Source organism: Mustela nigripes, chromosome 2 (genome assembly GCF_022355385.1).
Source record: "Mustela nigripes isolate SB6536 chromosome 2, MUSNIG.SB6536, whole genome shotgun sequence".
Lineage (NCBI taxonomy): Eukaryota > Metazoa > Chordata > Mammalia > Carnivora > Mustelidae > Mustela > Mustela nigripes.
In genome coordinates this window covers 9,516,587-9,533,649 of record NC_081558.1, presented here as the reverse complement: position 1 = coordinate 9,533,649, position 17,063 = coordinate 9,516,587, and the positions used below count along the sequence as shown (strand labels likewise).

Sequence of the window (17,063 nt, the reverse complement as noted above, 5' to 3'; positions counted from 1 at the left end):
ATGGTTTTGCAGTTAACATTTTGGGAAGTGACCTCCAATAGATACCCTTCTGTGTTAATTAAGGTAATAATAGTTGCTGTAACAGCTGTGTTTTAGGGCATCAGAAGGATGATTTTTGCTTATGTGGAGTCAGTGGAGTGTTTGACAAATGGTTTCCCTTGTGAATCTGAAACATCCAAGATGTGGAGGTCAGGATGAGATAAGCTATGTGAGAGATTTGTTAGGGATGGTGAGGATGTGGGGAATAGAGTGAACAGTGACCTTTCTTTCCCTGGGAGCTTCTCTTGCAGCCAGAGTCTGTTTTGCCCACACTGTGGCAGTTGGAAATGCTGGGGAACCAAAGTCCCCTGAGAGAAGACTTTTAGTAATGACTGACAGAAGGTGGTGGGTCAATACTCCAGTTCCTCGCTCCTCAGGGGGCCATACTCTCAGGGGCATGTTCTACACTGGCTCCCAGACTTCCCCAGAGGGATTAAACCCTAGTTACCTGCTAGTAGTAAGTAGGATACCAACACATCCTTTACTATATGCCTTCTCTCTCTCCATCCTACTTCCCTGTTTTCTAGTGATGCTTCCCAGGGACTGCTTCTTAAACACTTGACTTATCCTCAAATCCTGTCTCAGGGTTGAACTTCTGAAGTTGAAGACACTCTCAAAATAGACTGAATATGTTAAGTCTATCCAACCTGAACTTCGGTGTGTGTGTGTGTGTTTGTGTGTGTGTGTGTGTGTGTGTGTGTGTGAAGAAAGCACAATTTGGAAAGGCAAACACCTTACAGAGAGTTGGTACTGCCCCTGCACAAGACTTTGTTTTGATGTCTCCTCTAGCTCCTGGAACAGAATCCCCAGTAAAGCCATGTGTCCTAGAAATGGTTGAGTTGATTTGTGACTTGAAACGGGGAAAGAAAACCAAAGAACTGCATTTGTTATCAGCTCAGAATTGCTCACCGTTCTGTTTATATTCTGAAGTGGGTTGAGGAGGATTTGGCAGCTCCTTTGTTTCCCCTTAGCATGCAGCCAGATAGCACTGCAGACTTTTCTGGTGCAAAGAGCAAATGCACACCCATTATGTGCCCACTGACACCATCCAAGAATTTCCCTCTTCTGACCCTACTTGGAAAATGACAAAGCTGTCAATATCTGTAAGAGTCTGAACAATTTTTTTTGCTAAACACAACTTCAACTGGAAGAAAACCATTGATTTTCTTCCAGCTCAGAAGCAACTGCAGTTCTTGGCACCACACCTGGCATGGCTGCTCTGGGGGATAATGGAGTACTGCCTGCCCTCCTGAGTCACAGCCTCTCTGTAGGCACACACCATTGTCAGAGACTGCCAGTCTGCTGATAGGAGTCTCATTGCCTCTGTGCCAACCACTGACTTCCACAGAGCCCAAGACCTGAATCATTGCTTCTTCATGGGGGATGGTCAAGAAATAGAAGCAGAAAATGGATTCTTTCTTATTGTACAGAAGTTGGCTGGCTTTCAAGGCGAATGCTCTTAAGACAAATGCTTAACTGGGCTTTGGGCAGAACTTTCTCGCGTTTTTGCTCACTCTCAGAAATCAAGCAGGGGAACAATCTGGGAGATCAACCAGGTGCTGGCAGTATTTGGGGACCATCTGAATGAAGGTAAGTCAAAGCTCTATGGTTATCGTTATGGATTTTGTGAAAAATCTGAGAACTCTTTTGGTCCAATGGCCACACTGTGAGAGATCAGAGACTAACTCTGTGGAAATTTTTGACTCTAGCAGAAGACTTCTGCAGCCTGGTATGGAGTGACAGAAATCTGCAAATACACAATTAAAATTTATTTCCCTCAGGGGCACCTGGGTGGCTCAGTCAGTTAGGCATCAGCTTTTGGCTCAGGTCATGATCTCAGGGACATGGGATAGAGCCCTGACTCAGGCTTCCTGCTCAGTACGGTGTCTGTTTCTTCTCCCTCTGCCTGCTTGTGCTGATTCTTTCTCTCTCTCTCAAATAAATAAACAAACAAATAAATAAAATCTTTCAAAAATTTACTTCCCCTGTTAAAAGAGATTCATAAGCTGTTTCTCACTGATACAACACCAAAGTATCAGGAAGTACTTGACCCCAGCTCTGTGTGCCCATCCCCCAGCTTCTTCAAGCTTACCTGCTATCTGTTCACACCTGTGACCTTCAGAGGGTCCCTTATGGGCACTGGAGCCAATCTGAGGGCCAGAAGTGCCTGGGAGTTTATTTTACCTTGCCCCCGCATCCTAGGTGGCCAATTGCTATTGGATTTAGGAGGCTGTTACGGACTGTTTGTGTCCCTGCAAAATTCACGTGTTGAAGCTCTATCCCCAATGGGACTATATCTGGAGATAGAAACTTTATGAGACAATTAAGATTAAATGAGGTATTAAGGGTGAGGCCCTGGTCAGATAGGGTCAGTGTTCTTCTAAGAAGAGAAAGAGAAACTAGAGCTCTCTTCATGCATGCACCAAGGAAAGGTCATGTGAGCACACAGTGGGAAAGCAACCATGCACAACCCAAGATGGGAGCCCTTGCTAGGCTTCCACCCTCCTGGGTGGACTTCCAGTCTCTGGAACTGTGAGAAAATACATTTCTGTTGTTTAATCCCCCCAGTCCCTGGTACTTTGTTATAGCAGCCCTAACAGATGAATACAGGTTTCCAAAGCCAAGCTCACTTTCCTGAGGCATAATTTATGCCCTAGAGCTCTCTGTTGGATCAGTCTGAAGTCAGAACTGCACTTGGCATTGCGTATTTGTGTGGCTTCCTCCCTTTGCCTGTCCTGATGCCCCAAACCCTTATTAGTTACCTGGGAGTGCTTTCTTTTCTTCCTTCCTTCCTTTCTTTCTCTCTCTCTCTCTCTCTTTCTTTCTTTCTGCAGGAGGTGCAGCTGCAGAGGAAAGGGCAGAGGGAGAGGGAGAGAGAGAGTCTTAAGCAGGCTCCACACCCAGCTCAGAACCTGATGCGGGGCTTGATCTCAGGAATCTGAGATTATGACCTGAACCTAAATCAGGAGTTGGCACTTAACTGACTGTGCCACTCAGGTGCTCCGAGCACTTCTTAATAAATCACTTGCACTTGAGTTCTTGTCTCCAGTTCTGCTTCTGGGAATATCTGACCTAAGAAATTAGTGATGCAGAACATCGCCAAAGGTAACCTGAGTACTGAGTTGAGGACACAGAAACTGCTTGGAAATGAATTTCACATGCAGAGATTTGGTTAGTTTCTATTAGTGGGAGTTCCTTGGGTCAGATTAAGCAATGTCAGCTGCTACAGTACGCAATTCCTGAAATCTCAGGGGCTTTACACAACAAAGGTTTGTTTATCACTCACATGCACTCTGAGGTAGGTTGGGCAGCCCATCTTCCACCTTTTATCAGCACCAAATGGAAAGACATGGTTTCTGAAGTTGTTGGACAGAGGAGAGACCCTGGTTCTTAACCACCTCAGTCTGGAAACAGAATGAATCATTGCTGCTCACAGTTCTTTGCTTGAAACAAGCCATCGGATCCTAATAAAAATGCAAGGGGTAGGGGGCAACTGGTTAGCTCAGTTGGTTAAGTGTCTGACTCTTGATTTTGGTTCAGATCATGATCTCAAGGTTGTGGGATCAAGTCCTAAGGCAGGCTCCCTGCTGAGTGTGGTGTCTGCTTGAGATTCTCTCCCTCTGCCCCTCCTTCCGCATGCGTGCTCTCGCTCTCAATAAAATCTTTTAAAAAATTTACAGGGTATTGGGAAATGTAGAGGAGCACATGGGTTGTTTGGGGAATGATAGTGAAAATGATAGAGAAAGTGAGAGCAAGAGAGCATGAGCAGGGGGAGGGCAGAGGGAGAGGGAGAAGCAGACACCCTGCTGACCAGGGAGTCCAGTTCAAGACTTGATCCCAATATTCTGGGATCATGACCTGCACCAAAGGCAGACAGTTAGCTGATTGTGCCACCCAGGAGCCCCTATGGTTTTTCTTACAGTGGGGTTGCACCTTATGTGATGATTTGGTTTCTGAAGGCAATGAAAAAGGCAAAAGCTGCGTGTGACCCAAATTGCCTTCCAAAATCTTTTAGGAAGGCAACATCAAAATGATTTGTAGGCTCATATTGTCTTTCATTACCGAAAATAATAACAGAACATGTCTTTCTTCTGCATTTGCAGGCAAAAATTAATAAATGCTCCTAAAGTTTTTGAAATTTTGCTAATTAAAGTGAACTAAAATTTGAATATACTTTGTGAATTTCAATGACAAAGCATATGGTTTTGCTTGAATAAGAAGCTGAATTAAACCCCAAATACATGAACTGTAAAATATTGACAAAGTTAGACTTCATCAAGATTAAGAAATTTTCTGGGGCACCTGGGTGGCTCAATTGGTTAAGTATCTGCCTTCAGCTCAGGTCATGATCTTAGGGTCCTGGGATCAAGCCCTGCATAGGGCTCTCTTAGTGGAGAGCCTGCTTCTTTTTCTCCATCTGCCCTTCCCCTCATTCACTCTATCTCTCTCAAGTAAATAAATAAAATCTTTAAAAAAAGGATTAAGAAATTTTCTTCATCAAAAGAGCCCATTGAGAGAACATAAAGTCAAGTCATGGAATTGAAGAAGATAATCTAGATGGCATATTCTCAAAGGACTCATATTCAGAGTATATAAAGAACTCCCACAAACCAGTAAGACAAATACATGAAAACAAAATGGGCAAAAACCTTGAACAGGCTGGGTCATTTTGCTTCAGGCTGTGGATTGTCTGGGTTTAGCTGGTGCCAAGTTGAGGACTGGGTTTACTTTTCTCATGTCTGTTAACTCTGTGCCCCAAGATAAAGGGGAAGCAACTCCCTAGGCCGTGCTCTTTTCCTAACAAAAGAATGGCGTGCAAGAGCCAAATTAAATCATACAGGAACATTCAAAAGCTTTGTTCACATCTGCTAAGATCCATTGGCCAAAGCAAGTCATCTGATCAAACCTAGCATCAGTGAGTTGGGGAAATACACTCCACCCACAGTGGAAGGGCACTGTATGGTCACATGAAAAGGGTGTGGATGTATTGCATTTCTAGAAGTGCAATCCCATCTACCTTGGCAGTCATGGTTAGGTTATGGGAAGGAGGGAATTCCTTACCCAATGGACAATGGATGTGAGAGATAGTATGAGTTCTAATGACATCTTTGGCAGCTCTGGCTCTAGTAATTCTTGAAGCTGGATTTAACTTTGGCCTTCCCAGAGTCACCAACTGATACATCCCCCTGCTGCTTCCCTTTATGATAAAGCTATTTTGAATCAGGATCCTGTCACCTACAAACACATGATTCCTAAAGTACACTCTCCCTCATGGTAAATTAGAGTGCTCATTTCTTCTCACCAATAACAGCACTGGGTGTTAATATTCTTTTTTGGTTTTTGCCTATTTTCCAGGTGAAGAATGGCACCTTGTTTAAACTTCAATTATTTGCCAGTAATATAAAATCTCTTCCTACACCTATTGACCATTTGTATTTCTCCTCTGTGAAATGAATTTGGCTTACTATTGGAATGTGCTGATTTTTCAGGCTGGAGTTGGGTTTGCAACAGGGATACATTTTCTAAGTGTTTGGGGGTGCTGAAATGGTTTTGCTATTGATTATAATATCCCTCCAGGCTGAGAATGTTTCTACTTTTATGTAGCCAATGTTTCTTGTTGAAATGAGCACAGAATGACTTGTGTCAACTTTTTTATAAAGCCTCAATGAATATTATTTTGGGTTAGAGAGTAAGAATAAGACAGAGGGTGAGACAGCTGTCGCAGTCCCCTGGAAAGTGGTATCATATATCACAATTTTATGGTTACTGTTCTTTGGAAGTGTGGCACCTTCCTGGGAGAAATCTAATCCTTGAAAAAGAATCTGCCTATTAAAAAAAACCCTGAATATATGAATCCAACTAATTTCCAGAAAAGGGGTATGGCACAGAAAGAGGAACATTTTTTAGGAAACAATTATTGTCATGTGTGAGATCTCAGACTAGAATTCGGGCATCTGGACACTTAGCTCCTAATTCTTGGGGAGAGGCAGGGGCATGAACTGGTTGAAATCCTTGCTCGGTAAAGTGTGTTTTGTGGCTTAGCAACATCAGCAACACCTGAGAACCTTCTAGAACTGCAAATCTCCACCTCTGTCCTGGATTACTGAATCTGAACTTCCTGGATAGACTCTGGAGCATGATAAACCTCAATGAATTTCAGCCTCTGTTACACATCACTTTTACTGTGATATTTCTCAGTCCAGAGACACTCTCAACTTGCAACCTGGCTACACAGACTGTGGTAGATCACAGGTGTGACATATCACTGCCTCTGCTGTTTGGCTAAGGTGGTTATCCTGTTCTTTGTAATTGGTCAGGAGGGAGACGGATAATATCGCTGTCACCATGGGATTTAGCAGCAGTGGTGAATTTAGAACACTTCCCCATGTGTGGGAGGCTGATTAGCTACATTTGCTAAGTACCTAACAGCTGCTATTAGCCTTTAATGATCTTAATTCCCAAAGTAGCTTGGTGGCAGAGAGAGCCATTGTCAGATTTTTCTGTGCCAAGGTTCCCAAGGGACAGACATTTGCTTTTAGCATCTGTGTGTTAGAGACCCAAAAGGAATGTTTTCTGGGTCCTGAAGATTTCTAACCAAGGGGGTTAGTAACAAAACCCATATTTGGCAGGAGGATTAAACCCTGAGATTGAAATTGCTCTGAATGTATCTCATGGGCAAACAGACTATGTTCTCTCAAAGCGTTTGCCTTTAGAGATGAAGCAAGGAGAAGGCTTTTGTTCTATGTTCAAGAGCAGTGTGCCTTCTTTGTACTAAATTCCAGTCAGCTGCTTTGTGAGCTTTCTTGTCCATAGTTAGAGGAATACCCTTAGCATCCCTCCACATAATTGCTTTGCAGGTGAATGCAAAGTTACCTTTTTGAAAATGGATTTTCTTAAGATTTTCGGCCAAAGTTTTAAAACTCCAGCTGTACTTCCTGGCTGTGTGTCACTGGTTACATCACTTAGCCTTTCTAGATCTTAATTTTCTCTTTTACAAAATGAGATTAATACTAGTAACTAACAATAATAGGACTGAATGGGTTAAAGCAAATAAAATACTTAGAATAGTGCCTGACATATCATATGCAAACATTAGCCGGTATGATTTTACTATTAGTGCGAACAATTGTAAGTAAGTCACCGCATGCTTGCCTCTGCCCTCCATGGCAGGATTTGCCATCCACCCCAGGAATCCCTCCCCACTTCATACTTTTGGTAATAGGACTCACTTGAATTTTGGTAGAGGACGTGGTTATGCAGCTTCTCTTGCAACTACATAAGGACCATGTGATCAAGGTCCTAGCAGCAATAGAATATAGTAGAAGCAATACATAAATTTCTGTGTTGCTTCCAGAAGAGGAAATGCTTGTCCTCCACTTTTTCTCCACACCCCTACCCCATGACAGCTGGAACAAGGACATGGGGATAGGCCAGGCTGGGCATGTGGATAAAGACAGACTCTAGAGATGGCAGAGCTATGAGGTAGAAGGAACTGGTCCCTTGGTGATCTTGTACAGTGAAACTTTGCCTGTGTCAGACCTCCTGCCCATGTCTGGAGTCCTAAGTAAGAGAGAATGAAATTTCTTTCTTATTTGAACCATTGTTTTCCTGGGTCTCTTAGCTTCTATATCTTGTTTCCATGCTCAATAACACATCACTTACAATCTGTGCATTAGACTGTATCTTAGGGAAATGGATTTAGTGCTGAACATGAGTCAAAGTTTGTTTTAAAAAATTCAGAGCTCATTGCTCACCTAGCAGACTCTAGAAGCAAGTGGGTCAGTCCCAGCTCACCTACAAATACAGATGAGGCCACATTAACATGAATGCTTGAATTTCAACTACTCTTTTATTCTCTGCCCTTGGACCTCACCACTCTTCCACACTGTGTTGCAGAATTCTGAGGGACTGTTTCATTTGTGTCCAGGCAAAAGTTTGCTCACAACAGGTTTGCTGCTCTTACCATCCCAATGGCAGCCATCTTGTTACCTTCTCTCCTGTTTTCCATGGGCACCCTGCTCTTTTGGACAACAGGGCCCCGTGATCCTTCCTGATGGTCTTCTCGGCGCTCATGGCCCCCAAGCTGCCAAGGGTCTTTGAGGAGGGGACTGGCTTTTCCTCCAAAGCTGTCAAGATTACATTTCACTGCAATCTGCCTTTCATCACTGCTGTTGGAAGTCTGTTCATTAACGCTGACCTGCCTTCGTTCGGAGATGATGTGTACTTTCTCTCTGGCTGTTGTAACGATCTCTCTGTCTTTGGTGTTTACAGTTTCACCAAGATGCATCTAGGTTTTCATTTATTTGTTTTATCCCGCTTGGGATCGGTTATGCTTCTTGAACCAGTGGACGTCACATTTTTCCTAAATTTTCAAAAAATTTGCAGTGAACTCTAAGTTGCCTTTCCTCTGTTTTTTTCTACTTGACCCTCCTGGGTCTTTGATTAGATGCACCCAAATCAAATGAAGTTTCCACCACCCCCACGGAATGGGGGTTTGAACCAGCAATAAAATTGTTACAAAAAAAATAATAAATTACCATCTTTCCTTAAGTATCTACTTCGGGATCTGAAATTCACACTTGCAACATTCTCAGGGGTTCAACACAAGGAAGTCCAGACTCTGAAACCAGGGGTTGGCAAACTGTGGCCCACCAGCCAGATTTGCTGACTGCCCGTGTTTGTGATTAAAGTTTTGTTGGCCACACCCACTCACCTACCTACAATGTGGGGCTGTTTCAGTGTTACAGCACCAGAGTTGCAATGGAGATGGGACAGCCTGAAAAAAAAAAAAAACAACCCAAAATGGTTTATTATCTGGTCCTTACAGTAGTTTGCCAACTGCTGTGTAGATCAAGCTTTCAGTCCTTCCACAATTTAAGACCAGTTTTTCAAATATATACTTCACTGCTCTACCACATAAACTTTCCAGAAAATTCCCACTGGTATGTATAAAGTCCACTGAGCCATTAGCACTAATGTTGTTTTGGTCCCCAATACAATTAGGGGGGAATGAAGACCCCACCTGTTCCCACCTTCCAGTGGAAAACAACTGGATGGAAAAATGGAGTGTCATCCTAAAAGTTGGGGAATTGTGGGTACATCTGCTTTAGCAATACAAGGGTAGATGATTCCTATTTTCACTCAATGCATACATGACTTAAAGTCTACTTATTGAAAAATTATAGACCAAACATACTGCTGATGCAAATAAGTGTTATTAAGCCCTGTAGGATTTGCCAAACACCCCACAACAAATTACATTGACAATAACAAGCTAAACCCACAATGATTTACCATTAGCTAAGTAAAAAAACCAGCATTTGAAAACCATGGCTGAGGCGCCTGAGTGGTTCAGTAGGTTAAGCGTCTGCTTCCTGCCTTCGGCTCAGGTCAGGATCTCAGGGTTCTGGAACTGATCCCTGCCTAGGGTTCCCTGCTCAGCCTGAAACCTGCTTCTCCCTCTCCCTCTGCCTGCCACTCACCCTTCTTGTACTCTCTCCTTCTCTTTCTCTCCGCACTGCTCTCTGTCAAATAAATAAATAAATAAATAAATAATCTTAAAAAAAAAAAAAAAGAAGAAGAAGAAAAGAAAACCCTGGCCAACTCGGGGCACCTGCGTGGTTCAGTCCGTTAATTGTCAGACTCTTGATCTCAGCTCAGGTCATGATATCAGGTTATGAGAGCAAGACGAGGGTTGGACTCTACCCTAAGTGTGGAGACTGCTTAAGATTCTTTTGCCCTGTCTTTCTGCCTCCCCACCAAAAAAAATGGTATGAAGCTTTTTTTTTTTTTCTTTTTTTTTAAAGTAGGCTCTACACCCAGCATGGAGTCCAAGCTGGGGGCTCGATCTCACCACCTGAGATCATGACCTGAGCTGAGATCAAGAGTGGGACGCTCAACTGACTAAGCCACTCAGGCACCCCACTACCACTACCTCCAAAAGAAAGAAAACCATGGCCAACTCGAGAGAACACAAAGATGAAAAGTTCCTTTAGAACATTATGGGAATTTGGGGCGCCTGGGTGGCTCAGTGGTTTCAGCCTCTGCCTTCACCTCTGGTCATGATCTCAGGGTCCTGGGATCAAGCCCCACATCGGGCTCTCTGCTCAGCGGGGAGCCTGCTTCCCTCTCTCTCTCTGCCTGCCTCTCTGTCTACTTGTGATCTCTCTGTCTATCAAATAGATAAATAAAAATCTTTAAAAAAAAAAAAGAACATTATGGGAATTCCTACACATGTTGGTGTAACATGTGTGTATAATGCAGTGAGGTAATATTTGGCAGCCAGAATTTTAGGTGAAATACCAAATTTAAGTGCTCAGTAAACAATAAGGTGTTTCTTTTTTCCTTTTTTTACAGATTTATTTATTTGAGAGAGAGAGAGAGAGAGACTGCAAGCAGTGGGAGGGGCAGAAGGAGAGAGGAGAATCCCAAGAAGACTCTATGCTGAGTACAGAGCCTGATGCAGGGCTCAACCCCACAACCCCAAGACCACCACCACAGCCAAAATCAAGAGTCGGAAGCTCAGCTGACTGAGTCATCCAAATGTCCCCGAGGGTCTATGTTTTGAGAGGTAACTTGACAGTGATTCCAATTGTTCAAAACTCTTCCAGTTTCTAGATAGCCCTTGGCAAACATACTTTCCATTCCTTGGGTGTTTGTGTTTGTTACCTCAGGATACTGTAATAAATACCACAAACTCGAAGGCTAAACAGTTCCTTGGCAGTCAGACTTAGTAGGAAAACCAAATTTGGGGTAGGAGGGATTTGTCCCATGTCTCTTTCCTAACTTTTGGTGATTGTGGGAGATCTTTGCCATTCCTTGGCTTGTAGAAGCAGGATCCCAATCTCTGCCTTCATCTTCATGTGGCTTTCTCCTTGAGTGTGTGGGTCCAAATCTCCCCTTTTCCTAAGGACACTAGTCCTATTGGAATGGGAACCCACCCTAGTCCAGTATGACTTCATCCAACCTTTACTAATTACATCTGTACCAACGCTATTTCCAAATTAAGATTCCATTCTGAGGTGCAGGGAGGTTAGGACTCCAATATTTTTCTTTTTGCCAGGGGGTACACAATTTAACCCAGAACAGTGCTGCCATGGGAAAAACATGGCAATTCTCATTCACAACTCTCAATTCCATTTTTTTTTTTTTAAAGTAGGCTCCATGCCCAGGGTGGGGGAGCCCAGGGCATGGTTTGAACTCACAACCCTAAGATCAAGACTTGAGCTGAGATCAAGAGTTGGATGCCTAACTGATTGAGCCATCCAGGTGCCCCATTAATTCTCAACTCCATTAAAAAAAAGAAAGTCATCCAAATAGCTGTGGTGCCTCCAGGACACATTTGAGAAAGGGGTCTTCTTTTGGGCAAAGCTTGAATCTCTCACCCACTGTTTTCTCTGACCTCCCAAGTTTGCCTGAAAGCCCTGTCTACCTTCCATTGATGTGGTTCAGTGTTAGCATATTTCTCCTCAGATGGAGAGGAGCCCACTAGATTCTTCTAGGATGCCCCTCTGAGAGCCAGAAATTTAAGCCCAGGTGATGTGGAGAGATTCCTCGGCTGAGCATCCACGTCGTTCATGGAGATTTTAATCTTTTTTTTTTTTTTTTAAGATTTTATTTATTTATTTGACAGACAGAGACCACAAGTAGGCAGAGAGGTAGGCAGAGTGAGAGGAAGGGAAGCAGTCTCCCCGCTGAGCAAAGAGCCTGACGAGGGACTTGATTCCAGGATCCTGAGATCATGACCACTGAGCCACCCAGGTGGCCTGGTTTTAATTTTTTTTTTTTTAAGATTTTATTTATTTATTTGACAGACAGATCACAAGTAGGCAGAGAGGCTGACAGAGAGAGAGGTGGAGGCAGGCTCTCTGCAGAGCAGAGAGCCTGATTCGGGGCTCGATCCCAGGACCCTGGGATCATGACCTGAGCTGAAGGCAGAGGTTTAACCCACTGAGCCACCCAGGTGCCCCTGGTTTTAAATTTTTGATCGTGGTAAAACACACATAACATACAGTTTACCATTTTAACCATTTTATAGTATATGCAATTCAGCGGCCTTTTGTAGATGCACAGTGTTATGTAATCACTACTTCTGTCTAGCTCTAGAACATGTTCATCATCCCAAAAGGAAACTTGACCTATTAATACTCACTCCCCCAGCCCCTGGCAACCACCTATCTGCTTTCTGTGTCTACGGATTTCCTATTCTGGACATTTCGTCTGCATGAAGTCAATCACTGTGCAGCTTTGCGTGACTGGCTTCTTTCACTCAGCACGCTTTTGCGTTTCATCCCCACTGTACCAGGTCTTAGTACCTTGTTCCTTTTTACTTGCAGAGGTTTTTAAAGACATGCTTGCCTGGCTGTGCTAATCTAGGCGAGTGTTCATCGGAAAATTCATCTGTGGATGGATGAACACTTAGGTTGTTTTCAAGACCTGGCTCTTGTCAATTACGCTGCCCTGAACATGGGGGTACAGACAAGTCTTTGAGACACTGATTTCGTTTCCTATGACTATATACCCAGAAGTGGGATTGCTGGTAGTTTCTATTTTTAATATTTTGCCCCAAAGATTTTATTATTTATTTGACAGAGAGAGAGAGATATCACAAGTAGGCAGAGAGGCAATAAGAGAGAGAGAGGAGGAAGCAGGCTCCCTGCTGAGCGGAGAGCCCGATGCGGGGCTTGATCCCAGGACCTTGGGATCGTGACCTGAGCCAAAGGCAGAAGCTTTAACCCACTGAGCCACCCAGGCACCCCTATTTTTAATATTTTGGGGAATCACTAGCCTGCTTTCTATAGGGGCTGCCCCAACTTACCTTCCCAAGTTATTTTCCACATCCTCACCAACATGTTATCTCTTGTCCTTTTCATAAAAGCCAGGCACTTTTCCTTGCTCTCAAACAATTTCATAACTGCTAGGGATGCCGCCCCTGCTCTCCCCGGAGATCTCAATTATATGAGTCATAAGCCCTCTTTTTTTTAATACCCCCTCGGCCTGTGGGCGCTCCACCTTCACCAGCTTCAAGATCAAGATCAAACTTGGAGCAAGGGTTCCTCTGCTCTCTAGGTGACCATCACGTATGGTGAAGGAAAGCTGGAACTTTTCTGAGAAAGCTGTGCTCCCAAGGGTGTAGATAGAAAACAAAAAAAGAAAGATAATTAATCCACATAAAAAATCAAAACACAAAATAGAAGTTTCCCATCCTTGGATTTTACCGGAGTTGAGCTGAGACTAGTTGGCACCTCCCCACATGGGTGCAAACCCCTGCCTGGGGTTTCTTACCATTCATCGTCTCCTGGATGAGGGGCCCTGAGTGCCTCGTGCCACATAGCTCTGCACTTGGGCTTCAGGCTTTCGTGGGAGGGAGAGAGAGGCTGTTGGTGCCCACAGATCTGAGAGGCAGGGAGGAAAAGAAGGAGTGGCATGGGTGCTAGTCCCAGGAGGGTCCTTGAACAGGTTCTGAGGCTACATGGATGAAGGGAAAGCTGCTTTCCTGAGACTTTGGGAGACCCAAAGGGCCCAGGCCACACTGCTCCAGGACAAGATGACACAGAGCAATCACAATGTTGGGGAGGTGCCTCCTGTTATAGAAACAGACCTGGGCAGGGATGCATTTTTTTTTATTAAGATTTTATTTATTTATTTGACAGAGAGAGATCACAAGCAGGCAGAGAGGCAGACAGAGAGAGAGGGGGAAGCAGGCTTCCTGCTGAGTAGAGAGTGCAATGCAGACCTTGATCCCAAGACACTGTGATCATGACCTGAGCCAAAGGCAGAGGCTTAACCCATTGAACCACCCAGGTGCCCTGGGAAGGATGCATTCTTAGGAACATTGTTGGTCCTACAAGATGTAAAGGACTTCCAAGGATTTCCCCTTGTAGGATAAAGAAGAAGCATGAACTGGGGCAGAAGAGGTCACTCATGGATGTAGATGCCACCAGCATCCCTGCTCTTGGGAAATTGAGCGTGATAGGGATTGGGAGGTCTGGGACTCTCCCTCAGAGGTAAGAAGCTTGAAGGGAGGCCAAGTGGTCCCAGTTCAGTGGTGGTCTTGGCTCCTGGAAGAAGCACAGGCAAACCCACTCTGGAAGGATACTTCCCCAATCTCAGATTTAGAGCCCCCAAACTCCCACTCAACAAGAGTGAAGGATGGGACTTGTTAATAGGGTAACGAACTGACTACCCAAGGAAGCTTCCATGGCTGCATGGAGATCACTCTGGGAAAGCAGTGGGTGAGCCTTTTGGGAAGCATATCTTCTGGGTTAGGAACAAGGCTTGGGTGAGTTACTCTTTTGTCATTTAGTGCCTTACGATAGGGGAAGCCATCATCCTGGGTTGCCATGGACTTTTCTGGTGTTGGCACTGCAAGCTGAGTGTGCTAGGAGCTCCTTTGGCTCAGGGCAAACCAGAATGGTTGGTTACTTTCTTCCTTAATGATTTCCTCAAATCAGAAACCACAGCAAGTTAGTAAGTGCATATAAATTAGTGAGTTCATTTGTTATATAAATATGTATTGGTTCTTGGGATATTCTGTTGGGGACACAGCAATGAACAAAGACCACATGCTTTCTGACTCATGATGCTCACCTCGGAGAGGACACAAATGGTGTGTAATTGACAATGGTGAGTTTCTCTGATGGAGATGCTGCAGGAGTAGAACCAAGGGGCCTGGTTCAGAATGAGGAGATAGAGAAGGCCTCTCTCCAAAGAAATGTTTTGATCCTGATGATTCTGATACCAATATCCTTGGTTTTGTGTGGTTTCCCCCATATCACCAAGCAATTCTGCAACACCAGCTGGGTGTCCTACAATTCAACCCAATTCTGACACTGTCTGCCTGAAGACAGCATTGGATTCCTCAGATTAAGGGTTTGGGGTTATAAGATTGTGCTCACCTCAGACACCAATTGTGACCTCAGGTTTGTATCTGTGCTTCTGATCTACTGGGTATAAATCAGGGGTTCCCATGACCCCCTTCTTTGATGCATTGGCTAGAGTGTCTCACACCATTCAGGAAACTAGTTTACTCATCAGATTACTGGTTATTACAAAGAATACTCAAGGGTATGAATCAACAGCTGGATGACGATGGTTCCAGAGGGTGAGGTCCCAAATTAAGAAGCTTCTGACCCTTGGAGTCTGCAAGCATGGTGGTGGTTCACTAACACGGAAGCTCTCTGAACCCCATTCTTTTGTGTTTATGGACGCTGCATCCACAGGCCTGATTCCATAAATCATTACCCGTTGGTGATTGAGCTCAACTTCCTGCCTCTTCCTTCTGCGGAGGTTAGAGGGTGGGACCGAACGTTCAACCCTCTCTGATCATGTGGTTGGCTGCCCTGGCAACCAGCCCTCAGCCTTAGGAGTGTTCCAAAAGTCAACCATTAACATAACAAAAGACACCTTGATCATGCTTATCACAGGAAATTCCAAGGGATTTAGGAGCTCTACACCAGGAACTGGGATAGAGACCAAATATGTATTTCTTCTTATAAATCACAGATCCTAAGAGTCCCTCTCTGTCAATCCCAGGAAATTCCCAGCATTTCCTGGCTGTTGATCAAGTACGTGGAATCGTCGATGGCCAGGTGCCTTATTGCCTCAGGAAATCCTCCTGTAAACTCCCCTTTTCCCCACGAGTGAGAAAAGTGGTCTCTGTGGCAGCAAGGCTGAAGTTCTCTATGACTGTAGATCACTGGGTCTTAGTTCCCAGGACAAGGGAAGGAAAAAAACCCGACTTCTGTGCAACTCCCAACAATTATGAATGGAGCCCCTCAGGGAAATGTTACTGCTCTATAATAAATCCTCAAAAATATTTCCCTGAAGCAGTGTGGTATAATACCTAAAATTAAAGCTCAAGATTATGGGCAGCCTTATCATCTGGTGAAACTGGGAGGGGCCTAGATGGCCTGATGACAGTTCTTCCCCCACCTGACTCCCATGCTGAAGGGTTATGGGCCAAGCAAGCCTCCTTATGATGAAGTTCTAGAACCTAGGTGAGGTTCGGTGGGCTAAGGTCCGGAGCCGATGACCAAGAAAGAATTCTTGAGACATCTTTGGTGCAAAATGGTGGTTTATTAAAGCACGGGGACAGGACCCGTGGGCAGAAAGAGCTGCTGCCTCGGATTTTGAGGGATGGCAGGTTATGTACCTTGCCGTTGGGGGTGTGTGAAGGGAAGGGAGATTCTTGGTGGGGTGTTAGGATCCTGCTATCATTTACATGCCCTTCTACCTCAGCCTCCTCCAGTTTATGGTGGGGAGGGAGACATGAGGGCTTCAGGAACTGAAAGTTATTTGCCTCTGGAAATTTGTGCTATTGGTAAGGTAACTTCTTTGTTTGTAGATCTCTAGGACATCTGTAGAGCAAGGGAGATTCCTGTTCTGCAGGATTGCGATCTCTGCAAGTTAACTATTTATCGTTTTATGGCAGTCAGGGGTGCCTGAGGGATGCCACACATATTACGGAGGGGAGCGGGTGGAGAGGGGGGTGCGAGGCGCCAGCTTGTGCTCTGTCCTCAGCCAGCCTCGTGCTCCCTCATCACTTATAAACCGGCCCATCCTTGGAATTATTGAAACTAGCCAATCCCACCCTCCTGTGGGCAGCAAGGGCCACCTGCACCTCTTGGTACAACAAAACTTGTCCTCCACAGCGCCCATTGTTTGTTCTGTTCCCTAAGGCAACCCCCCCGGTGCCACCCCCCCCCCCCCCCCCCCGCAACGTGGCCCTGCATGGCCCATGGTGCCCATCTTTTCCCATGAGTATGAGTGTAAAGTTTTTCCGGCGAGATAAACACATCACCAGGCAAAGTGGGTGCAAGGCAAGATTTATTAAAAACACTCTCCGGCGAAGTTTCAGGGCTCAGGAGAAGGGGAGCCAGGAAAGTTGTGCCGGGAGGAGGTGGGCACCCTCAGGCGAGGTTCCGCAACTCTGGAAAGCAGAGTGGCGGAAGTCGCGCCCAAGGCAGGGAGGAGGGGGCTTTTAAGGGGTCTCGGAGGAAGCTCAGGGGTCTTTTGGAAGTTTC

General features: G+C 44.9%; 1 long non-coding RNA gene across 1 annotated transcript in view; it reads left to right on the top strand.

Annotated features, from left to right (window-relative positions):
* The window catches only part of LOC132009697 (uncharacterized), a 42,473-nt gene extending 31,754 nt beyond the window's left edge, over window positions 1-10,719 (top strand). The window contains exon 4 of the long non-coding RNA XR_009402040.1: window positions 10,396-10,719. This is a non-coding gene — a long non-coding RNA (uncharacterized LOC132009697). The remainder of the gene's footprint in view (window positions 1-10,395) is intronic.
* Window positions 10,720-17,063: the final 6,344 nt, after the last annotated feature.